Raw genomic sequence first — 25777 nt, 5'->3', positions numbered from 1 at the left:
AGCTCAGTCCCAGTCTGAATTTTCGGTCCTGTGCACTATTACTGGCTGTCACAGGTTGTTGCTGTTCATAATTGCTTTTGATGGAGCTCAAGAAAGCACTGCGTTTTCCTCTCTGGGACTTAACACCACAGTTTGACTTCTGGGTCTCTTCCTGGACTCACAAGGAGGCCCATTTTAGCAAAGAAATAGCTCGCTGTAATGCCCCACTATCAGGAGGGAGATGGAATTAGTTATTACTTTAGTACTTAGATTTTTAAAGCAGAGGCTCATTCAGGAGGCAAGTGGTGGGCCAAATAGAGGTAACAACCACTTATCCCCTTAATAGCCACCTGTAGGCCCAAGACAAATTCACCGTTTAGGTGTCCTTCTCTGGGCTGAGACTGGCTGGCAGTAGGCACCATGTCAGTCATGCCTCTTGGACTGCAGCTTGTCTGCTGTTGAGCTTCTATTCAAAAGCCAAGGAGCTGAATTAACTTTCAGAGCATCCTCCACATGAGCCGAGCGTGTGCTATAGCCAGCCAGCAATTTCCGGTCCTCTTACAATGATTTCCCAGGCCCTCTGGCATCGGGCTGGAGCCTCATCCTCACTAGTCCACCTCTCTCAAGGTGGCCACATCAAAGGGGTTTATTCCTCCCACCTGAGAATGTTCTAGAAGCAGAGGCACTTTTCTAGCAATGCAAAATGTAGTAACTCTCAAATAAAACAATTTATTGCTATTCATTTCCTTTTCTCAAATATATTTAAAAAACTCAACATTTTTTTTTTCCTAAGATGAGCTAATCAGAACAGTATGCATCAAGAAATCCCCTTGTTCCCTAGCAGGTATGGTCTGTTAAGGGAGATAGTGCTGTGACGATAAATGCTAGATGAATGGCACTGTCAGGGAATGACCTGACCCACTAGTGGGCGGCTCCTCCTACAGAAGGAACGGGGATGATTCCTCTTCCTTGGAGGTGCATTTTGAGGTCCCCCAGTGGGCACAAGATACTAGGTAGGGTTAAAATCTTACCAAGTAATGGTTAATTCCCACATTTCATTAATATGGAATTGCACTGGGAAATGATAAAGAGGAATGAAAAATAGAATTGTAGTAGGTTTTTGTCAAAATTTAGAAAAGTTCCTTTTCCATCAGAAACCTCCTAGCTCTCCTTCTCCTTTTCATAACACACCTGATCCTTTCACTCTGAGTTTACTTCCCTCATCTCTGTGTTGCTTGTGTAGCATCTTACAAAAGAAAGACTTTCATAATGAAAGAGCCTTTTTTCTATGAAAGTATCTGACAGCATTGAAGTAGACGCATCTTTTTCTTCTCTCCCTTCAAACCTTTCTCCATCCTTGATCATAATTGTCTAATTGCACCCATTCTTTATACAACCATTTGTGCCTTCTTAGTGGTTCCCAGGTAGTTGGAAATGTTATCTGAAAGACACAGAGCCAGAGGCATGTTATGCAATTAATAGTCTTTTGCTAAGTGGAACCAATAGACCATTTAAATGCATCCATGCTGTCCAAGCTCTCCCTGTCTCTATCCTTCTGTCCAGCATTAACCTGGCTCAATGGCGAAAGAGACATGAAAACAATCTCTTCAACCGCACTCTGTTTTAAGTGCCAAAGAAGAACAGGGCCAGATAATGATTTCCTGCTCTCAGCAACAACCGTGCAAACGCTTCCATCCCAACAACGCCTCCTGTCTAGGCTGCTGAGTCAGGAGTGGCACCTTTTACAGTAGCAAATGGAATAATTTGCCTACTCCATCCCAGAGAGAGGCAGCATCTTGCAATAAATGGCCTGGCTGTATAAATAACAAAGTAAACACAGGCCTGAAGCTGCCGGGATTTTTGTTTGCAGGAAATAAGGATAACTCTAAGCAGTTCACGGCACTGTTTCATTAGTAATGGTGGTAACAGGCAGGGCTTCATGTCAACATGGAGCCACAAACGCTAGGCAGAAAGAGAGCAACAAATATTACATGGTGTCAACTGCCAGCACGAGTTGATTGCCACTGGTGGCACCGGGAAAATGGAGCATGCCAGCAGCATCAGCAGTGAGATAACCAGCCATTGCAAAGCCTCTGAGGCAGTAACAACTCAAACCCCTTGGGTCCCTGAGATCCTTGCTGAGGCAGGAGAGAAAGAATAATTTATGAGCACCGGAGGCCAGATCTGTTAACACGTTATTATCTCTGTCAGTTGGAGTAATTATTGACCTGCCAATACTCTGGATATACATTCAGAGTAACACACCTTCCTGGAGTGAGGGCAGGAAGCACAGTTTTCAGGTGACCGAAGGGACCTGTCTACTCTTGCACACGTCCTGGGGCGGAAAGGGAAAAATGTAGAACTTCTGGCTGAGGCGATAAAATGCAAGGGAGATACGTTGCCCTGGAGGCTGCTCCAAAAATGATGCTTCAGACTTCCCCAGTGATAGATTCTGTTCTCAATATTATTGGCAGCTTCCACTTTTTGAGCACTTATTGTGTTCAGGTGTGGCAACAGATTTACATGCTGTCTATCCCTCAGTGCTCACAGTGACCTTGTGCAGTGGACAGTGTTGTTAGCTGCATTTTATAGATAAGCAAAGTGAGGCTAAGTAACTGGCAAGCGGAGTTGTAAGAGTGGAGTCAGGAGTCAGACCCAATTTTGCAGGATGCCAGAGCTCGAGCTTAAACTACTCTGCCTTGTAGTCTCAGGTAATAATGGTCATAAACAACAATAACATTTTCCTATTGAGGGGTATTTGGGTTATTTGAGGCCCCTCAGCTAACATTTTTTGAGTACTTATCATGTGCTGAACATTGGGCTAAATGTTTGATTAAATCAGGACAGGGAACAATTTAATCAATAAATTGGGTAAGTGGGGGAAAGCCACACAGAGATATTTCCCTAAGAGAAATGAAAAAAAAAAATAAACAAAAAACTATCCTCACAAAGATTTGTACACACGTTTCCCTCGCAGATTTATTCATAATAGCCCCAAGCCTCAAATAACCCGAATACCCCTCAATAGGAAAATTAATAAATAATTGTACATCTGTGTAATAAAATATTCCTGTAGAATATAAAGAAACTGCTTATATACTCAACAGCATGGATGAGTCTCAAAAACATTATTCTGAGTGAAAGGAGTCAGACACTAAGAGTAGATGCTGCATGATTACATTTACCTAACACTTTAAGAATGCGCAGAGACAATCTACAGTGGCAGAAAGATCCGCGGTTGCCTGGGGCCAGAGGTAGGGAGTGAATGACTAAATGGGAATGAGCGAGAATTCTGGGGTGACAGAAATAATCTATATCTGGATTGAGGTAATAGTTCCATGGCGCCATGTATTTGTTAAAATACCAAACTGTATCCTGGGCAGCAGAAACAGCAGAAGTCCACTGCAGAGGTAATTCTTGATTCCAGCCAACAGGGCTGCTTGTTGATCTCAAGACACCATGTGTTTTTTTCCTACATTAGGGTCTTTGATAATGCTGGTCCCTCTGTTCGGAGCGTCCAGTCCCGTCTCTGATGAATGAAGTTCTATCAGCCTTACATTGCATCCTTTCAATGATGTCAGTCTATCTAATTAGATGACCTTGAGCTGTCCCGCTCTGATTGCATGTTTCTTATTCTGTCTCATAGTGTAGTTGTTTGTGCCCCTTATTTGTCTTGTTCTCCAATGATCTATAAGCTGCCTGAGGGCAAGGGCTCTGTACCTCCAAGAGCATATTGCCTAGCAATGCAAGTGAGAGTCGGTGCTCCTCATAAGTTTGCTGACATAAATTAACTGCAATGAATTGGTTTATAGGTCTGATCGGAGAGACATGTAAAATCCTTTTTTTTTTTTTCACATTGGTGATACATTGGAAGGAGACCCAGTATTTTTCATTATTGTTCTTACCAGGTGTTCACAATGGAATTGGGAGGATTTGCCCTTGGATTAGATTTTGAAATTGAAACAGCTACATGTGAATTGAGCCCAGAAGGATCTATGACAGCTTTATAGAGACATGTGGCAGTTGGGTCATGAAATGAAAGTGTTGCCAATGAAAAACTGTTATTTGTTTGGGAGAACTTCTAAAATAAAGGGAAAATACTTTTGCTTTTGTAAAACACAGAAGCTGATAGATGGTAATTATTTTTTGCTTGGCTGCAATTGTGAGTTCATAACATAATATAGCATACTAATGATTGTGCTGTGTTAATTGGAGAAACAGGTATATTAAGAATATCTATGTGATTTTTACTCTGGTAACGTATTTGGATCCTTAAATTTATGCAGATTGGCATGAAACATTATTTTTCAATGCCATGGCTTTTATTCTCAAAGCCAGTGAGTTTGAGTAGTGAGTTTATAGCCTTATCAACACAGAGAATCAACTAATTGACAGATTTTTACACAATTTGTTCCAAGAAATGCTAATCCTGAGCTTGAAAAGATGCAAATACTGTAATCCCCTCTTTACAGAGGCCAGAAGAGGAGCTCCACTGTTCTCTTCACGTGCCCCCTGGCCGTTGTTCTCCTGGTTAGAAGTGGCTGAAAGGTGCTTCTGTGTACTAACAGATATAGACACAGATTTAAATTTTGGAGCTTACGATTCTAGAACCTAGACCTTTTCTGGATTTATCAGGTCTTTGTGTGATTCCCAGCATCTATGTCTGTTTCTCAGTTGTGTTTAGGGATTTATTACATTAAGTCCCTGGGGGCACATAAGGTAACTGGAGAGCCCAATTAATGGCAGCTCCCCTACCTTTTATTTTTCACATATTATGCTCAGTCCTTCCCGCTGGATACTGGTGAGGTTCTCGAGATAATCACCATGATGAAAATAGCCAATATTTATTGAGTGCCAACAGTGTGCTAAGCGCTTTACAAATAATTCTATAAGGTAGGGATTATCATTCCCATTTTACTGGTGAGCAAACTGAGATTTGAGTTAAATAAGCTTGCCCAAGCGTACATGCTAGTAAATGTTGGAATTTGAACCATAAATATTTCCTTATTTTGGGGTCAATTAAAAAAATATACTCTTTCACTGCTATAATCTTTGCCCCTAAAATAAGACTAGAAAGAGCTGAATGTACTATCACAAATTAATCCAACAGTACTTACAAACACACTCTGTTCTGAATGGTTTTTTGCTTAAGATGGGCAAAGTGAACTCATATATATTCAAAGTGGGAAACATTGTTCTTTTCTGTCTTTGAATTAAAGTGATAGCCTTTTGAGGCTGCATATATATGCATATAAATATAATCATACATTTTCCCTCTTAGTCTTTGGACTTGAAAATCTAGTTTTAACAAAAATTTGTCAATACATGATTAGTAGATTCAATGTATATGCATCCCATCCCCAGAATGCATAAGGTTATGATTTTGCATATTTGTCATAAATGCCTGCAGGACCCATATATTATTGAAGTGAGCTTTTCCAATGGGGACAAATGTACCACACTGTGGACTCTCAAGATGGCAAGATACACAACTCATGCTTAGCGAAGCAGGGGGAAATATATTATCCCTCTGCCATGCTGTGACATGCATATATTCCATTCGAGCTTCACCACGGCCTTAAATCCAGAGAGAGATCAAAAGAAAATACAGACTTCCAGTGATGGCTTTTACAGCAGTTTCTGTTGGCTCAATGCTATTTGCATAGAGTGCAGAAGGCTCAACAGCTTCTTCAAAAGAGGAATTTTGCTAAAACATTATATTTCATAAGCTTTTTTCTTGTGCAAGTTACATTTCTATAAATTGCCTAAAAATCCAGGGAGATTTATAATAAATGATAACTCAAGGGAAAGAGTTTTACTCCAGTTTAATAATAATAGGGTGTGAAAAAAAATTTAAAAGTTACTTTACAAATTATCAAAATACCTTAAGTTCAAATTTTTACTTCCTAAGACATTGTTTTAACAAAACTTGTTTCAAACCTTTGTTTTTGTCTGGTATATTTCCTTCCATGCTTTTCGTGGTTGCACTTTACAAATGAACATAAAGGTGCCCCAGATTAATCAATAAATTCTGTGGGCTGATACTGTTCATTTTATTCAGGATAGCAAAATAAATAAACAAACAAACAAATAAATAAATAAATAAAAACATAACTTGAGCTATAATTTTCAATTCTTGTTTCCTCCATCGTGCATAGACAGTGGAAGCTACCGGCATTGTTGTGAGGCAGGGTGAGGGTGCCAGAGGTTTACAGAAAACATTCAGCAATGCCTCTTTGCTCCACATACCAAACTAAGCCTGGTGTCAGAACTGTGCTATTGAATCAGAGATCAAACATTAAGATCACTCCCCTCTGTGGAAATATAAGTGTGAAGAGAGGTGTTAAAACTCTGGATGTCAACTCCCTCAGCAATACTAAACAGGTTTCAGGATGGCATCAAACCAAGCGGTTGGAGCCAGAATTTTTGTAGATTCCAGAATACGGTAGGTTAGACTACTTTGACCTCTGAAACAGAGAAGGAGAGCCATGTGCATGAGGATTTTACATTTGCTCAGGAAACTTGACAGTAGCTTTAGTTTAAAGAAGAGAAAACTAAGACTTACAGAGTCTGTCAGTCACGATACAGTTCTCTCTCACCTGTTGACGGCTGAAAGTTTGTATTCCAGGGTGTGGGTGTGCCACAAAACCTTAGGGACTCAGGCTCTCTCTCGGTCACGGCTTCACCTTTTTTTGGATAGTTCAAAATGTTGAGTGGAACTCTAGCTAACATGGAAGAAAGGATTAAAAAGCAGATAAGGAGCACTTAACATGTTTTTAAAGGAAATTTCAAAGAACCTGTCTCATATAACTTTTATTTACATCTCATTGACTGGAACTTAACTCCATGGTCACACCTAGCTACAGAGGAAGTTGGGGAAAATAGTCTGACTTCTGGGAGTCGGCTGCTCAATGAAGAATCAAGAGTTCTGTGACTGCCCAAGAGGGTAAAAAAGGATATTGGGGTGGTTACCAATCTCTTTTACAGTGAGATTAAATAATTGCTTAGGATTATCCAGTTTTCTAATGGCAGAGATAAGAAGTAGATCTCCTGAGGGTACAGTGCTCTTTGAATAAAAAAAATGACCATCTAAGCCTAAATGGAGACAATTTATGTAGACAAGAAAATGAGAATAAAGACCATTATGATTTTAAAGTTGGGCTGCAAAGTTTGGTTTTAAGCATTCTTCCTCTCATGCATTTTTGCCTATTATAACCTGACTTCTATTCTATTTAGTTTTGTTCTCTCTAGTTTAAAATACAAAAAACCAACATTGGTGAACCAATGGGAGGCAGAGAGTCATTTAAATTGTGGGCACTGTACACAGCTGCTAGGTTTTCTGATCACCTCACTCTGCCACTCTCTGAGGCACCGTTGTTCACCTTTGCTTGCTCCCTAGTTTTGAATACCTGTTCCCTTCACTTTCACCTGATGACCTTGTCTGTTATTTCACTGAAAGAATAAGGACGAGTGAGAGAATTTCTGCCAGTTCCCACCATCACAAATACACCTCTCCCTGGATTCATGCCCATGGCTTTGCTTTTGTTACAATGCATGAGCAGTCCAGCTGTACACTCATGCACTAGATCCCACTCCTTCTTGCCTACTCAAGGACTTTGCTCCTGCAGTTATGTATTCTATCTCCTGCGTCAGGTTCTCCTTCTCTCTACCATCATTCCTGCTAGTATTCAAAGATACTCTAAAAACCTCCCTTGACAAAATCAGCCACTGTAGACCAGATTTCACATCCCCTTTCAAGTATTTTTTGCTCTTCTTAAAAGAGGGGTTTTATGTTTTATATTTATTCTTTGGCTCATACCACTCTAGCTTTTGTCCCCAACACTCCACTGAAACCCTTCTAGTTGGCTCCCAGTGATTTCCATCTTGCCAAATGCTATGGGCATTTCTTGGCCTTGGTCTTACTTGACCAGGAGCCCTTGACCCAGTTGTTTACTTCTGTTCTCTGGAAGCACAGTTTCTACTTGGCTTGGGTAACTCTCGTCTTCCTTTGTTTTCTTCCTATGCTGTGGCTGTGCCTTCCCATTGCTTTTTGTTGGTTCTTTCTTTCCCTGACCTACAGATTTTGGGGGTATTCTGGGGCTCAGTCCCTTGGCCAATGTCTCTACTTTTTCCATGTCTCTCATTCAGTTATGGCTTTAAATGTCATCTATGTTTAATGGTTCTGAATACATCTCCAGCCCTTTCCTTTTCCCTGGGCTCCAGACTTGTATGTCTAACTCCATCCTCAACATCTCCATGTGGATTTCTGAAAAGCGTTTTCAAATGAAATCTTCAAAATAGAACTCTTGAGTCTCTTTTTCCCCAGCTGCTCCCTACTCTCATTTTAGTAAACACCACCACTCACAATGTGGTTCAGGAAAAAACTTGGAATTATCCTTAATGATTCTCTATCTCATAACCTCACATTTAACATATCAGAAAACCATCTCCAAACTCAAAATATGTCTAGGACTTAATCATTTGCACCATGTTCATCGTTACTTTTCTAGTCCAAGACCTCTTTTGAAACTCCTGATTGGTTTCTCTGCTCCTAAACTTGCCCACCCCCAGTCAAGAGCTCCAGTTATCTGATTAAATGTAAATCAGGCCATGTAAGTCACTTGTCTGCTCAATGTCCTCCAGTGGGTTTATTCACTCAGAATGAAAACTTCAGCTCCTTACTGTGGTCTTGATCTGCCCTCTCCCTGTCCACACGTTCTCTCCTCCTGCCACTCTCAGCTCTACCACACTGGCTTTTCAGGTTCCTCAAAAATGTCAGGCTTGATTGACCCTGGCGGGGTAGCTCAGTTAGTTAGAGCATTGTCCCGATATGCCAAGGTTGCATGTTTGAAGGGCAAATATAAGAAGCAACCAATGAATGCATAAATAAGTGGAACAACAAATCAATGCTTCTCTCTCGCTCTCTCTCTCCCCCTCCCTTTCTCTCTCTAAAATCAATAAATAAAAAATTTAAAAAGAAAATCAAGCTTGGGGCCCACCTCAGGGCCTTTGGACATGTCATCCCTCTGCTTGGAAAGCTCTGCCCTCAGATATCTGCAAGGGCTGCTCCAACATTTTAAACAAGTCTACAATCTGATACCACCTTCTCTGATAGCAGGCCTTCTGTGATATGCACTCCACCTTCACCTTGGTCCCCTTACCCAGGCTCACTTTTAACTCACAGCTCTTAATACTACACAACACTGCATTCTATGCACACAGGGTTTTTGTGGCTTCTTTATTGTCCATCTCCCCTACAATGTGAGATCCATGAGGGTAGAGGCTTTGTTTTGCTTATTCTTTTTTTTTTTAAGTTTTTCAGATTTGTATTTATTTTGACCATACAAATACAATATTTCAACCAAATTGTTAATTGAGTATGCATTGTGACCTCTTCTATTAACAAAACCATTTTTAAGTGGGAAATTATGGTTTAAATTTCAAACAACTGACATAGATATGGTTACACATAGTAAGAATGGAGCTGCCTTTTTGTAATGTTTTTTATTTTAGATTTTGTAACAGTATTGGATATCTACTTTTTCTCTTATTTTTTTTTAATAAAGAAGTATGGCTTCTGATCTTGTTTTGTAAAGCACCTTTAAAATATTTGATGACTTTGTTTTTTTCAGACAAATAATATACCAATTTATTTCTTTTTAAAAATTTTAAGTTCTTTATTGTTTAATGTATTACATATGTCTCCTTTTTCCCCCATTGACCTCTCCCCAGCCACCCCCACCCCCCAGGTCATGCCCTCACCACCCCTTCCCCCTCCCAATCTATGTCCGTTGTTTATGCTCATATGCATGCATACAAGTCCTTTGGTTGATCTCTTACCCCCTCACCCTCCACCTTCCCTTATAGGTTGGACAGTCTATTCAATGCTTCTATGACTCTGGTTCTTTTGTTCATCAGTTTATGTTGTTTTCCTTATTCTATCCCCTGTGCCCAGAGATGTTCAAGGTGATGTGTGTGTGTGTGCGTGCGTGCGTGCATGTGTGTGTGTGTGTATAATATGTGAATGAATGATTCTGAAGCCTCGGAGAGACTTTAGTTAGTCAGTTACCTGAAGAAAAAGTACAAATGTATTTCTCTTTCAACTGAATCTGTTCTGAGGTGCCTAATTTTTATGCTCTTCTCTCTCTGGAAGAACAAATCCATATGCAGTAAGATCAACAGCAGTTGGGACGCAAGGGTCAATCCGATTCCTACTATAGAAGGTTTGCATCCCAAAGATGGCACTGTGGCCAGATAACAGAGCCATTAGCTGCTCAGCCCACGGTACACTTCAAAGGCTGAAACACAGGAAGAATTATCATCTGAGTCGAGCAATTCACTGGAAAGTCCTGGTTGCAAAGTAACATCTTTCAGGCTCATCTCTCTAGTTCACAGAGGCCTTCACAGAATACTTGTCAAAATGTATTTGGTTTGAAACTCATGCTCAGGGTGTTCAGAGTTGCATCAAGGACACCTGAGGGGGGAGCGTGGCGCTTAAGCAGCAAAACAGGCTCAGAGGAACGGGAGGATCTGTTTTTGGCATCCGTGTAAAGTCATTTTTCTGCGACAGCATTATCTGTGGCACCCATTCTCCCACACCTTTATTTTCCATTTACATAAAAAGCAACATGCATCCTTTCCAGCCTCCAGCAACTCCTGACAGGTTTTGACTAGATAACTTGAATGCCAGTGAGTCCCAGCCATTTTAAGGGGGAGATGAAAACAACTGTTTAATAGCAGAAATGCTATCCTGCCAGAGGGGGAACATTTCCTCAGTGTAGCTAGGTAATCCTGGGTATTAGGAGCGCTGTTTCCTGTCTATTATGATCACCTCAACTACAGATAAGAACAGTATGCAATTAGGTTGTTTTATCCAAATTTCACCAAACAATTAATGTCAGTCATTTGTGTTTCTAATTGAAAAGAGCCACTCTTTGGGTTCCTGCTTGAGGTGTGCAGCACCGGCTTTGGCCTGTCTTTCTGTGATTATTTTCATCCCATTGTAGGCAAAAATATAAAGAATATTAATGTTGCCTTTGGCAAAGGCCCGATTCAGTATTCAGGCAGCAGGTATCTGAACACCCTTGTTATCGCCCCTGTGGCTTGCTAATCAGTCCTGAGTTGTCTTTGGACCTATCCTTTCCTGTGCTCCTCCTCTCAATCCCTTCAGGAAAACAAAATCTATTCATGGCTAGATCACGAGAAGAGGCTCTAATAATTGAGGGGGAGCAGGGTTTGCAACCCAAAATATATATATTTTGGATATTATTTTAAGCTGGTCTTTTTTTTTTTTAATCCTCACCCAAGGATATTTTCTCCATTGATTTGCATACAGAGTGGAAGGGAGGGAAGAGTAGGGAGAGAGACAGAGAGAGAGAAACATCGACGTAAGAGAGACACATTGATTGGTTGCCTCTTGCACACACTCCGACTGGAGCCGGGGATTGAACCTGCAACCAAGGTATATGCCTTTGACCCAGAATCTAACCCTAAACCCATCAGTCCAAGGGCTAATGGCTTTAATCACTGAGCCAAACAGGCCAAGGCTAAGCTTGTCATTTTTAAGAAAACAAAAGACTCAGGCAGAACCTTTGATCTTCTCCTTTTCTGCCTAAAAGAATTCAGATAGAAAAACCTGACCCAGGAAGGGAGATCGCCTTGGCATAATATGAACTAAGTGTGGCAGACACAGAAGAATCGATTAAAGCCTGTTTGTTGGACTTGGATCTGTGTCCCATTGTTTCTGGGTGGCAAGAATTTGTTTACCACATGTTTGTTCTTTCTCAAATAACTGTGATTTGCTCACTCTCCCTTCAAAGTCCTAGACCTCTGCCTCTTTCTCCTTAGTCCAGAAAAGCAAATAAGCCTCAACTGGCCAATTTACCTTTGGGTTCCTTATTCTTATGGAACCCTCGTACATGCATAGGTAATAAATTTGGTTATTTTCTCTTGTTAATCTGTATCATTGGAATCAAACACAAATCGGTCTGGGCTACGTGTCACCACTTGAGCCAAACTAAGCAGAGACAAGGTTGAATCATATATGAACATTTATTCAATAATGCCAGCAATATGGAGAGAGAGGAGGTCATCCTGAAAATTATGCTCTTCTAAATCCTACAGGCCAGCTGATTGTATGGGGATAAGGAAGAAGGGCTACGTGCAAGGGGGAAGTGGGGCAGGATAAGGGATGTAGGGCATGTGGTGGTCACTGTGTCTCCTTCCAGGATATTGAAATCCAATAAAAAGGTAGTTAATTTTCTATGATGTTAAAAACAGCTCAGCATTGCTGAGGCAAACTCCTAGAGTGGGCCAGAGTCTAGACACAGCTACCAAGTCAAAGTGTATCCTATCCTTGGTATGCTCTCAAAATGTATTTTCTATGGGAACCATCGGGTCTTCGAGACCTTACCTTTTATAGTCCTGTTTTTCTTTTTGCAACACATCTCCCAGTTTTCCAAAGTCCGTAAGAAAACCTCTTACCTGTAGTTAGTAAGGTGAATGATCATTAAGCAACTGTGGTTCTGTTCCTGCTATGTGCCTTCCCCTACCATCGTGTCAACTTCAGAATTTGACCAGCCAGAAGAACTGGAGATAGAAAGAAAATTATTTTTCCTCCCCACAAAATCAAATCAATAAAAATATCAAGGAATCAAAAACAATTTAATGCGTTACTTCCCATGGATGTATTAATAGGAATAGGGTGTCTAATTTAGAATTTTAGGCAAAAAACATTTGAGGACTGGGATAGAGGAAAAGTCCCTTGAACTATGTCATTTCATATTAGTGGCTACCTCTTCAGCTCACCAATTAGATTGTTCTTGCCTTGGGAGTAATTTTATAAATCAAACCAGGTTCTGTTTGACCCCTTACTCTTTTAATTAGTCTCCAACGCAGACCTCTACCAGTGCAGATTTGTCGCATCATACTTGGCTCTTAAAGCGTTGCATTTAATTTCTTTCTGTTTTTACTTATAATATTGATATGTCTTCAGAAAGTCAGCGAAAAAATGTTTCTTTATACATTTGGCCAAAATTTCTGACTCAGCCAGAGAGAACTGGTAGCTTAGAAATATCTTATTATTTTTTAGATGGCAACTGCTCTTGGACAGAGCAAGTCGCTCACCTGGGAGAATTTCAGTAAGATCAATGGAACACTCTCTAAAGGAACAAACCCACTTAAGCATCAACATACTATTTTCAGTCTTGGACCTGAAATTCCTCTTTTTCTAACTCTTTGGCCACACTCTCTGTTAAAACAGCCAGCTCTTCAAATCATAGATTCTTAGGAGCATAGATAGAATCATCATATTGAACTTTTAGCCCAAGACTCAAGGCTAGAAGGCTCCAGGGTAGTATGTTTTATTTTAACTTTCTTTACATGGCCTGTATCAGGATGATTTCTAACTGAACTAAAAATCCCCTTTGTCATTTATTTTTATGATAATAGTAAGATCTGTGAACCTTTTGGAGGCTTTGGGATCAAAGGAAATATTTTTAACTTTCACTACACTCACCACTTGGGAACACATCTTGTTCATTTTCTCTTAAGAAATCACCTAAATAGATGAACTGCTCCATATGGCTTTGGAGAAATGGAAAATACTGATGGGAAAGGTGCTAGTGACCACAACAATACACTTGCAATTGCCATTTAGCTTATCCCTTTGTAATCCTCTGTTCCACCTCACTGAGGCTGGTAATGTGAAAACCAGACCCAGTGCCTTCAGCAGTCAGCAGAGGGATTGCTGGGCTCACTGCTCTCACCCCATTGCCTCCCTCACTCCCTTTTTCATGTGGACGTAACCTTTTTATGGACAAAGAGTGTCACTGGGGGCTCCTCACGCTTCTTTATTCTCCGAGGCAGGCAATGCCGATGTGGCATCAGCTCCCACTGTTGCCTTTTTTTGCTGGAAAGAAGTCAGACAGTTGCTGCTATAGGACACCATGGTCAGTCACTACTATTAGCAAGTGACCTAACCCCCTGGCACTCAAAACATGGTCTCAGAGCGTGGCCCAGCAGAATCAGCATCAGTAGAGGCTCACAGAAATGCAGAATCCCAGGTTCCATCCCAGACTCAGTGACTCAGAGTCTGCATTTTAGCAGGATCCCTGGTGATCCTTATGCACATAAGGAAGGTTTAAGTTTGAGACCCACAGTCCTACATCGCTTCATTTGTTTTACCTTCAGCTTCCTGAGAAGATTCACAGGAAATGCCAGGGGCGTTGCATTCCTGACTTGTTCCTTAGCCCTTGTGGTCTCTGCCTTCTGTCCTGGTTTGGCGATGTAAACCTTTCAATTTCATGTTTAGGTGTCCTTTCATACTTAACTGTTGATCATTGGGCAAAGAAATCAATATTTGTCCACAAGTCATTCCTTTTTGGGGGCCTGTTTCAAAAGAAGAAAAGGATTGACGAATATTCTTAGCATCTGCCACAGCCTGTAAAGCCGCAAATCTCGTAGGTCAGCAGAGACTCTCTGATGATGACTGAAGTGTACAAATACCATTTGAAAAGGCACTGCAGAGATTCTTACCCAAGGCATGCCTCTTTGTTCCTCCACTGAAGCAGCTAACACAAAGACCACTGGGCCAGGCTTCAAAGGGGGCAATTCTCTGCAGAAAGCTGCTCAGAGGGATTTGCAACAAAGGGTTTCTCAATATCAACAGCAGCTTGCTGACACTAGAGTGGGTTGGAGGATTGAAAAAAAAAGATTAAAACAAAATTAAGACGCGATGGCAGCAGTGGAGCTTGTAATGGGGTCCCATGGAAAGAGAGGAATGAGCTAAGCCAGCAGCTTTCTGGAGGTTGAGATAGGAAGTTGTTGAAGTTGATGGATTGAAGTGGCGCTGCTTTCTTGCATTCTTGAAAATATGATCCCCCCCCTCACATAGATATCAGTAAACACACAAGTCTATAATGCAATATCATTTGTCTCTATGAAGTTTTAAAATAGTTAAGTTGAATAGCTGTTATCCTATATTCAAGTAAATATACTTCCTTAAGTTTAACTGATTTTTCAGGTTCTCATTTCAACTAATATAATTTCCATTTGAAATATGCAGACCCAGACACTGAGTGTTCTAGCAAACAAAATGACAATATGAGATGTGCTCATTTAAGGCTGGGCTTCATAATGCCTCTCATATCAATGTAGCAACATTCTCTACTGTCAATTAGGAAAAGAACTTAAATTATTGAATTTTTTAAGGCTATTTTGAAAACTAAAACCAACGTAGGACTCCCTGTCAAGACACGGCATCTTGGAACAGGAGTGTAGAAGAAAGCAGCTTTCTCATGGAGAACATTAGGGCCTCAACATGAGGTCACACACACTGTGCCCTGGGCAACCCCAGGGTGCGACACCCATTAAGGTTGTTCCACACTTACAAAATGCAGCAGCTGTGACTATGGGCATGTTCCCAATATACTCCTCATAAACTTTAGCCTTATTCATTTATGGTAATATTTTAAAAAATTCTCTGGTAAGCCTAGAGCAGCCTTGGGCAAACTACGGCCCGCGGGCCGGATCCGGCTGTTCTATCCGGTTCTCTTGCTCTCCCCTCCGCTCCTTTACTTTGAATTTATATTAGTTCACACAAACACTCCATCCATGCTTTTGTTCCGGCCCTCCAGTCCAGTTTAAGAACCCATTGTGGCCCTCGAGTCAAAAAGTTTGCCCACCCCTGGTTTAGAGCCATGTCAAATTTATAGGGTGGCTCTGAAAATGCTCTTTACATGTCCTGCCATTTGATAATATGAAAGGAATCTGGCAAAGTTAAAAGCTAGTACACTTTTTAAAAAAAAAAAAATAGGGGAATGTGCTGGAATGATGTTTTGGAACCCATTTCTCAGAATTACAATTCTAAGCTGGCATTTGTATAAATACAGAATTTCAAATGGCTTTTATAATAAAACAGTTTACCAGTGTTACTCACTGTCCTATGTTGGTTGAGAGTGTGGGCTCTGGCATCCACAGCTGCGACAGAATCCCTCCTCTTTCACTAATGAGCTCTGCCTTCTTCTTAACCTTCTCCTTTCCAAGCATGGGGATGATCATAGCACCTACATTTTTCATACAGTTGCTATGCAGAATAGTATGATGATACATGAAACCACTGTGAAAGCATCTGGCACAGTCTAAATAAATGTCAGGGGTCATGCATTTTTTCATCGAATCTTCTCAAGTCTGTACTAACCTCTTCCTAACTTTTCTGGGAAGCTTTAAAGCTAGCTAAGTTCATGTTTAGCAATACTGCATAAACACCAAGAGGAAGAAAGGATCACTTTAAGCTGTATATTCGCATTTACAAGGAGGGGTGATACTATGGGAGAACATAGTAACTCTACTCACCCCTGTAAATCCAGATTCTGAGTTAGAAAGGAATGGTATGTATGTCACTGAAAGGGCTTTGGACCCTGGCTGGTTTGGCACAGTGGATAGAGGGTTGGCCTGAGGACTGAAGGGTCCTGGATTCAATTCCGGTCAAGGGCACATGCCCAGGTTGCGGGCTTGATCCCCAGTAGGGGGCATGCAGGTGGCAGCCAATCAATGATTCTCTCTCATCATTGATGTTTCTATCTTTCTTTCTCCCTCTCCCTTCCTCTCTGAAATTAATAAAAAATATATTTAAAAAAAAAGAAAAAAAAAAAAGAAAGGGCTTTGGGCATTTGTTGGGCCAGTTGTTAAAACTCTTGCCTTCTCCCTCCTTTCCTTGATGACAAGGTTACTCGGGCTGGAAGAGGGTTGCCACCAAATATCTCTGATTATCCTCAGTCGTTGGAAGAATCGCACTTCCTGCCCTCGTGCACTTGGGTGACCCATGGACTTGCTTTGGCTAATGAAGAGTGTGAGAGAGTGATTCTTAATGACTTTCAGGAAGAATCTTTAATGCTGAATGCTTGATTAATTAAACGTTTGCTCCCCTCTGCTTTAGTGATTGCTTTTACATGAGCTTAGATGGAGCAGCCGGCAGCTTGGATCCACGAGGGGCTATGAGGAGCAGAGGCCTCTCCTGGCTTGTGATGGACACATAGTATGAGCCAGATATAAAGCTTTGTGGTCTCAAGGCACTGAGATTTTGGAGGCTGCTTGTTATGCAGCATAACTCACCCACCCTAATTTCTTCAAGGTGGCTTGTGAGGGCATTACATAGCGCTGGCTCTGAGAGATGTTCTGAGACATACAGATTACGTTCTAGATGTGGTCAATGTGTGACATTTCTTATAGATATTCTGATTCTCTTAACATAAATATAGATATTATATAATAAATTAGTTTATATATTTTGAGAATTTAGTAATAAATAGTAAACAATAAACATTTTTTATGAAAATGTCAATCATTCATTGTCTTAAACACATGACTTTTAATGAGTTAATTTTGGCTAGTTGAGTCTAACATTGAAGAGGAACTAAGGTGGAATATGTTTCTGTATTCTACCCTCAATTCCAATTATTTTCAAGGATCTCTGAGTAAAATTTATCTGATTGAGCATAAAAGACTGTGAAGTTACTGGCTAATTTTCTCAAGAGAAAACAGAAGAATATTAAAAGCCACACAAAGAGATTCTTTCCTACAAAATAGCATTGAACCAGCAATCAGATATAAAATGATTATTGATTTTTACATTTTACTTATGGTATTGTGAGAAGGTGACGCATGGAATGCAGCAATGATTGCTGTAGTTTGAATTCAATTCAACCTCCTTTAAATAAAACAGGAAAGTATCTCACAAAAAGCATGTGAAAACTGGAAAGTGGAAAACATGCCTAGTAAGATACTAATGGGTTTAGAAAAATGTCGATGAGTTTAGAAAACAATTAAGGTGGTATTCAATTATTTCTTGGGTAGAAAAATTAAAATTTTTACACTTTAAAAATATTTTTCCATAACTGATTGAAAGACATAGATTCAAAATCAATAATTTCTGCTAAAAAATTTTTGATCAGGGAAATAAACATGAATAATATGATAAATTAGTATTTTAAAAAACCAAACAAAAAATATGAAAAAGATGGGTAATTGGTTTATCAGGAATTAAATTCTGCATTCCATAGGACATTTTAAATTCCTGTATCTAGTGATCATATCCACTTTGATGTATGTTTTAGGAATTTATTCTTAAATTCTAATGTTGGTTTAAAAATTATTCTTGATTATTCTGTTACCTTAGTGATAGATGATGTATCAAGGCCTGGTTAGATAATTTTTTTTTTTCTCTCACCAAGACGTGCAGTTTGGGTCACCTGTTAGAAGTATTACTGGCTTATTTATTCAGTAACCCACACTGAGTGTTTTCTATGTCTTTGCATAATAATATGTTCTTTTTATGAGTTATTTAAATTAATCATCCTTCATTTTATGGAATCACTGCAGGGCACTGTTATAGAATGGCTTCTGTGTGCCACCTTAAAAAATGCACAGCCTATTTAAGTTCTAGTAATAAAGTCTGGATCTGAAGGAAAAGAGAGAAATGGCACCAAACCCTGGTCCCCATTCCTTCATCCCTTGTCTCTGGGTAGAAGACTGAAGCATCTGGTCTTCCTTATCCTTTGGGTGGAACTGTATTATGGCAGATATTATGATTCTGACTTTTTTGACCTCACTCAGAGGCTCAGACCCCTGACTTTTCCACCCCAGAGAGGGAAGACCTGAAATGTTGGCCCCAGGACATTTTTCTAATGGAAGGTTCTATTGCTAATTATGGCAGCACAGCATGTGTGCCTGATTGGTATAGAGCAGGGGTGGGCAAACTTTTTGACTCGAGGGCCACAATGGGTTCTTAAACTGGACCGGAGGGCCGGAACAAAAGCATGGATGGAGTGTTTGTGTGAACTAATATAAATTCAAAGTAAAGGAGCTGAGGGGAGAGCAAGAGAACCGGATAGAACAGCCAGATCCGGCCCGTGGGCCATAGTTTGCCCAAGGCTGGTATAGAGACTTCCTTAAACTCAACTCCCATACAAACCACCCTTTAATTACATTACTAGAGGCCCAGTGCACAGATTCGTGCACTGGTGGGGTTCCTCAGCCTGGCCTGTGGGGATCAGGCTGAAACCGGCTCTTCAACATCCCCTGAGAGGCCCTGGATTGTGAGACCCCTCCTGTAGGCCCAGTCCCCAGGACCTGGACACCCACTGGCTCCCTCCTCCCTCCTCTCTGGGTCCGGGGTGTGGGTGAAGCAGATTTGGGGCTGACAGTGCCCCAGCAGCAGCCTAACCTACGGCTGATTCCATGAGGAATCGGGCTCCCTCCTCTACTGGTCAGAGCGTCTGCCCCCTGGTGGTCATTGCACGTCATAGCTACCGGTCGAACAGTTGAATGGTCAGATGGTCACTTAGGCATTTATATAGATACTTAGACCCTTCTAAATCAACTTTCATTCATTACATTTAGACTTTCTTATATTAGGTGATGAACATTCAAGCTGTTGCATAGTGAAGCTATATACCCCACAACAATTCTCTTTCAGCAATACTGTCTTTTTGTATGGTTGCCTCTCCAATTATTTGAATATTTGATTGCATTGTATTTGATTATTTAGAAAAATTATTTGGAAATGGAAACCTGAAAATGCTAAGCATAATGATAAACAAGAGATGGAAATTCTTTGATCTGCTGAAAGTGACAAATCTTTAGTTCTGAGCTGCATTGGCCTTAAGATGGCTTCTGTGTAACAACTTGGATAAGGAAAAATGAAGACTATGTATTTCACAAATATCACCATGCTGCCCTTTAAGCAGTCATGTTTTCCGTGTCTATAAAAATGTGCCATGATCAGCAAGCATTTGGGGAACACATGATTGAGAAATTACTATTTTACATAATCACACTCGTTTTATGTGCATGTTTATTTAGAAAAATCTCCTTCAGCCTTAACATTATTCTTTGCTTCTTTTGCTAATTTTTCTGCTCTGTGCTTTTAGGCACAATTATGGTTATTAGGAATTTATTAAACTTAAAATGTAGTAGGTGTTTGATGGCTGCTGTACACTGTCTTTAAATCCACTTTTTTCTGCAGCTTTTCTTGTGCTTGTATGAAACTCAACCTGATGCATGGGCATGTGTGCAGCTTTTAAACAATTCCCCCAGGCTTAGACTCTAAATCTTTCTCGCAGTATTGTTATATCTGATGACTCCAACTAAGAGTTTCCTGGGTGAGTTCAGAGAGCATCCTGTCAGCTGGCTTTTGATTTTCAAAAAAATCCAAGTTCTCACAGTCAGTTTTCTTCCTTCAAGGGCTGGTGGGCCAGTATAATTTCAATGGCCCATCACTGCCAGGCAGCTTTAGCAGAGCAATGTCATTGAGCGACCATGCTAAAACCAAGTTTTGTTGCTTGCTGCAAGTTTTTTACCACTCCGATTTCTCAGGAGCGTTGCATTTTGTAGAAGAGCAGAATATTTAAAAAGCACACCTAAATAGACTTCTTTGCATCTGTGCAGATGGGAGAGGTAATACAGACCACATTAGAACAATACAGCCCGCACATTGAAATCTCATTGGCTTTCCATTAATTTGTTTTGGAACTGTGGGGCAGCTGAAGAGAACTATGAAAATAATATTTGTGGATTGGAACCAGGAAGTTCAGACTCTCCAGAGTTGCTTCTTTGACTTCGTGAATCATTTTTGAGATTCTGTAGCATTGAATTGGCCCTCTGAAATTGCCGGAAATGGATGAGGAGATGTTCTATGTCAGGGAATTATAGATTCTGAAGTTCAGGCTGATTTTTTTTTCCTGTTTCCTTCCTTTTAGCTCCCTTTTTGGAACATAATTATTTTTTATGTAAAACTCCAGGAATTTTAACTGCACCCCCCTGGACAATCTCTCTCTCTCTTTTCCCTTGCATCTCATTTTATCTCTGTTTCTCCTTTTTTTATTCCCCTTTTCCATTCACAGCAGTAACGTGCATAGCAGCTATTTGCCAGAAAGATCATTGCATTGTCTATTTTGTTTTAACATTCAAATGCTCAACTTGAATTCCTGTCTCTTTAGACATCCTTGTAAGAATGGTACGCATTGGAGTTTTAAGACGTAATTTCTTTTCTCCTCTCTCCAGCAGCCCTGTAAAATAGTTCATTGCTTTGCATTTCTCGAGCATTCAAGTGTTTATAGAATCTAATGATTCTGATCTCTCACTTCCTTTTCATAAGCAGAAAATGATCGCTGGAGGTGGCACCGTTCCCAGGGAAGCAGCATGAAAAGTGCAGGCGGGCGGAAGTAGCCAGGACATGGAAAACAGCCTTAGGTGTGTGCTTTTCAAGGAGTTGTCCCATCAACTCATCTGCCACCTTTAATGGTATAAGGACTGTCCAACTTCATTTTCTAGGAGAAAAGATATTTGAAAAATATATTCAAAAGTTTTCTCCATCATTGTCCTTTTTGAAATTCAGCATAACAGCTCACAGTGGCCCATAGCAAAGAAAAAAAAAAGTAATACTAAGTGAATGAAAGAGCTGGGGCCAAATGGGAAGGGAGGGCTACTGTCACAGGGTGACTGTCCATAAAGAAACAAAGCTAGGTATGAATAGTAATTGGAGCTTATTTTTCTGTACACATTAACCCATAAGAACAAGCCCTAAGTAGTAGTGCTAGGGCAAGAAAAATTGATTCAAGTCTATAAGAATGCTTCTAGCACTAGACTTGTATTTCTTTAGTTACATGCTTATATAGCTATATCAACTCTGGGATTCCTGGATGGGAAATTTCTAATGACTACAGCTGGATGTGAAAAAGGTCAGTCCAAACTTGGAATGACTTAGGTGTAGGGGCTAGAGCCAGGGGTGGGCAAACTTTTTGACTCAAGGGCCACAATGGGTTCTTAAACTGGACTGGAGGGCCGGAACAAAAGCATGGATGGAGTGTTTGTGTGAACTAATATAAATTCAAAGTAAAGGAGCGGAGGGGAGAGCAAGAGAACCGGATAGAACAGCCGGTTCCAGCCCGCGGGCCGTAGTTTGCCCAAGGCTGGCGCTAGACAGACACATGGGTCAGATTCAGGGTTGGAGATTGTAAGTGGTGATCCAAGTAGACATGGGGAGTGTGGAATTGGAGTCCTGCTATAGGGGTTGGGAAATCAGGCTGTAGAAATTGACAAAATTCATGTAATGATGATAGTAATTACATGCCAGACCCAGTTCTAAGCACTTTTCATGATTTATCTTGTTACTCCTCATACAACTCTGGGATGTGACTATTGTTCCCATTTTGCAGATTAAAAAACTGAAGCATGGAGAGTTTAAGTAACTTGTCTGAGGTCACAAAGGAAATAAGAGTGAGGGAGGGCCAAGGTTTGAACCTATGCTGTTAAGTCCTACACTGTCCTTCAAGTAGGCAAATAGCTTCAGGGCAACCTAGTCTAGAGTCCAGACAGTGACCACTGCAGATGCTTGTGTAGGTGGATGTGTGGGGTCATTTAAGAAGCATTTGGAGGCAAGTAATAGTTCACAATGTAAACACATTTACGGACTCAGTAACTGCAAGTTCAGAGTCACTGTGGTCACCACGGCTGAGTCCTGGTTGGTTTCCCTGTGATCCTTTTGGCTCTGCCCTCTGCTGAGTGATGGCTGGTAGAGATGTGGCTGCAGCAGTTCTGCATCTCATGTCAGCACAGAATACTGGCCAGGGGAAAGGAGCTGTTCTCCGGTGCTGCCCCAGAGGAATAACGAAGAACTTCCTCAGATGCTTGGAGCAAACTTCTGCCGGCATCCCAGGACTCTGAACTCAGTCCTATGTCCGTTGCTAATCTAGTCACTGACGAGGGGCAAGAGATTTCATGGGGGCTGTCAGGAGCTGAGGTGGGGCTAGCCTTTCCTGAGCCACATGAATTTGGGGGTGGGGGTGGCCAGATACCTAAATGAGACTGTAGATCTCTCAGGGAAAGGCAGAGGAGTAGGAGCTGGGTGGCCCCCCACAATGGCTGCTCCAGAGAGGCTGTATGTTGGTCTATTGATTATCACTTGAACACACAGGCTCACTTCTTAGAACTGATAAATCTGGGGAGAACTTGATTCAAAATTTAGTTACGTGATATGATATATGGTTCTAGAATGAAGCTGTAAACAAGGCAAATTAGAGGCTATGCCACTTACCTACCAGCCTAGGATTTCTTGTCTCTTCTGCTGGGGAAACTGGTTTGAGGCAGTGGCCTTGGTGAAGCAGATGGAAGGTCAAGAGGACCTTCCTGTGACAACAGAGCAAAGTCGATCATTACAAAATTGGGCTGGCCTTGGCTGGTGTGGCTCATTTAGCTGGAGCATTGTCCTGTACACCAAAAGGTTATGGATTCAGTTCCCGTTCAAGGCATGTACGTTGGTTGCAGGTTTAATACTCCTTGGGCACATACAGAAGGCAACTAATTGATGATATTCCTCTCTCTCTTTCTCCTTCTCTCTCTAAAATCAATGGACATATCCTTGGGTGAGGTTTAAAAGAAAGAAATAAGGCTCAACCATATGTCAAGTTGGCAGTCCTGGTTTGCTTTTAATTCTGTACATAATGCTCTCTTCTATTTGCTATATTTATCAAAATGTAATTTAAATAAATAAATAGGTTTTATGAAGGGAGTGAAATTTTATTGACTGACGATTTTTAGTTGTTTTTTTTTGTTTTTGTTTTTTTTTCTAAACACAACTGTGAAGTTGGTAAAATGTTTCTTTGTTCCCCAGTGTTGTGCTCTGGGCAGTGGTGACAAATATGGTGTCCCACACTGCCACTCCCGCCTCCCACTGCCATGGTAGACATACATCATTTATCATGGCCCTCTTTCCTGCTGAGCATGGTTGCAACTAGAAATTATTCTCCATTCAGCACTCAAGGCAACCACTCAGAGTTGGCACAAGAAGTGGAAGTTATTTTGCATCCTTGCTCCAGGAACTCTGTTCCTGAGAGGCAGCACAGGCAAGCAGAACAGTTCAGAACCATATATCAAATCAAGTAACTGAGCTTTGAACCAGACATACTCGGAATCAGACAGGCTTGGGTTGGGATCTAAGCTTTGTCACTAACTAACTTGGCAAGTTAACTTCTCTGAGCCTACTTCTTCCTTGTAAAGTGAGATTGATGAGAGCAATTTTCTAGGCTACTTGGTGGTTTTAAATGAGATGGAATATGTACTATTCTTAACAGATTTAAATGTTAGTTCATGTTGCCTTTATCTCCAAACCTAGACCAAGGAGACAATATGGTAAACTTATTCTCGGTAACATGCAAAAAGCATTTGCATTTTAACAGTCTCTTTAATGAAAGGAATGAATTGTTATAGTGTTTTGGGGTCAAATGTTTTGACTTGGCACTTCATTTGCTTAAATCATTGGTTCTACCTAAAGACACATTTCAGTTTTCAAAATGTCAAATTTGGCAGAGACTAGTGTTTTAGGGAATTACAGATCAAGGAGAATCCATAATCTTTGCCCTTGAGGAAGTCAAACCAGAGGAACAGAGTGACAAATAAATATACCGTAGAATACAAATAACAAAAGCCTGGAAATAGACCTACATATGCTAAATTATAGCTCCATAAATGTATTCACTTCTAAAATATCTGCATAGGCAGACAGATCAATGGAACAGAGTAGAATCTTAAGTGGGTCCAAATGCTTCAGGGAATTTAGTATATGATAAAAGTGGCATTTTAAATCAGTGAAGAAAGATAAATGATTTAATAAATGCCATTGAGACAACTTATTAGCCATTTAGGAAAAAAGTGGGACCTCTATGCTTTAAAGAGAAAATGTAAAACTATAAAAATTTTATAAGGCATCATGGAAAAAAAAATTAAAGTAATCTTGGTGTGGTAAAACCTTCTCAAGTAAGAAACAACCTAAATAGACAGTTGAAGACAAGAGTGATGGAGATTAATTTTTCTATAAAATATTAAAGCTCCTCTATGGAAAAAATACAGTAATTAAAGGTAAAAGACAAAACTGAAAAAAATCTGTACATGTCCAATTGTATTCCAAAGAGATTGGACTAATTTTTATGACACTTGCACTTTCTATGCAACAATATCCTACACACACACACACACACACACACACACACACACACACACACAGGATTCTCATATGTCAACAAAACCAATACAAACAGACCTCACAAAATAGACAAAGTCTCATTCATAATTATTAAGAAATGCAAATTCAGACTATAAGATAATTTCTACCTATCAAATTGGTGATCATTATAAAATTTGGAAATGCACAATGGATGAGGATGTGAAGCTACAGAGACATATGTACAAAGCAGGAATAGTAACAATTAGTACAACCTCTTTAAAATGCAACTGGACAATGTTATCAAAACTTCAAATGTGCAAATCTTATAAGTCTCACTTCTAGGAATTTGTGCTCTGGTTTTATTCTCTCATCTATTTAGAGAGGTCTGAACACAAATTGTTCATTTTAGTATTACTTCTAATAATGGAAAGAAAAAGCAACAATAGGAAACAACCTATATGTCTATCAACAAGAGACTAAAATATTTTTTAAAATATAATTGATTTTAGAGAGAGTGGATGGGAGAGGGGTGATAGAAACATCGATAAGAGAGAAACATCTATGGGCTGTCTCCTGCACACCCCCTACCGGGGATCAAGCCCAAAATTCGGGCATGTGCCCTGACCCAGAATCGAACCACGACCTCTTGGTTCATGGATCAACGCTCAATCACTGAGCCACAACAGCCAGGTGAGACTAAAATATTTTGATGCAGTCATATAATAAATTGTTATATAGCCATTAAAAAGAGTTTATCTATATGTGTTTGTTTGGGCAGATCTTCAATATATATTAAGTTAA

At 40.3% G+C, this 25777-nt stretch overlaps 1 pseudogene across 1 annotated transcript in view; it reads right to left on the bottom strand.

Moving 5' to 3' along the window:
- The window catches only part of LOC308251643 (large ribosomal subunit protein uL23-like), a 32945-nt pseudogene extending 10257 nt beyond the window's left edge, over nucleotides 1-22688 (bottom strand). The window contains exon 1 of the transcript in view: nucleotides 22446-22688. The product of the transcript in view is annotated as a large ribosomal subunit protein uL23-like (transcript). The remainder of the gene's footprint in view (nucleotides 1-22445) is intronic.
- Nucleotides 22689-25777: the final 3089 nt, after the last annotated feature.

This window comes from Plecotus auritus, assembly GCF_963455305.1.
Source record: "Plecotus auritus genome assembly, chromosome: 6".
In the NCBI taxonomy this organism is placed as follows: domain Eukaryota; kingdom Metazoa; phylum Chordata; class Mammalia; order Chiroptera; family Vespertilionidae; genus Plecotus; species Plecotus auritus.
Note: the sequence above shows the minus strand (reverse complement) of the source record. Positions and strands in the feature narration are given on the sequence as shown.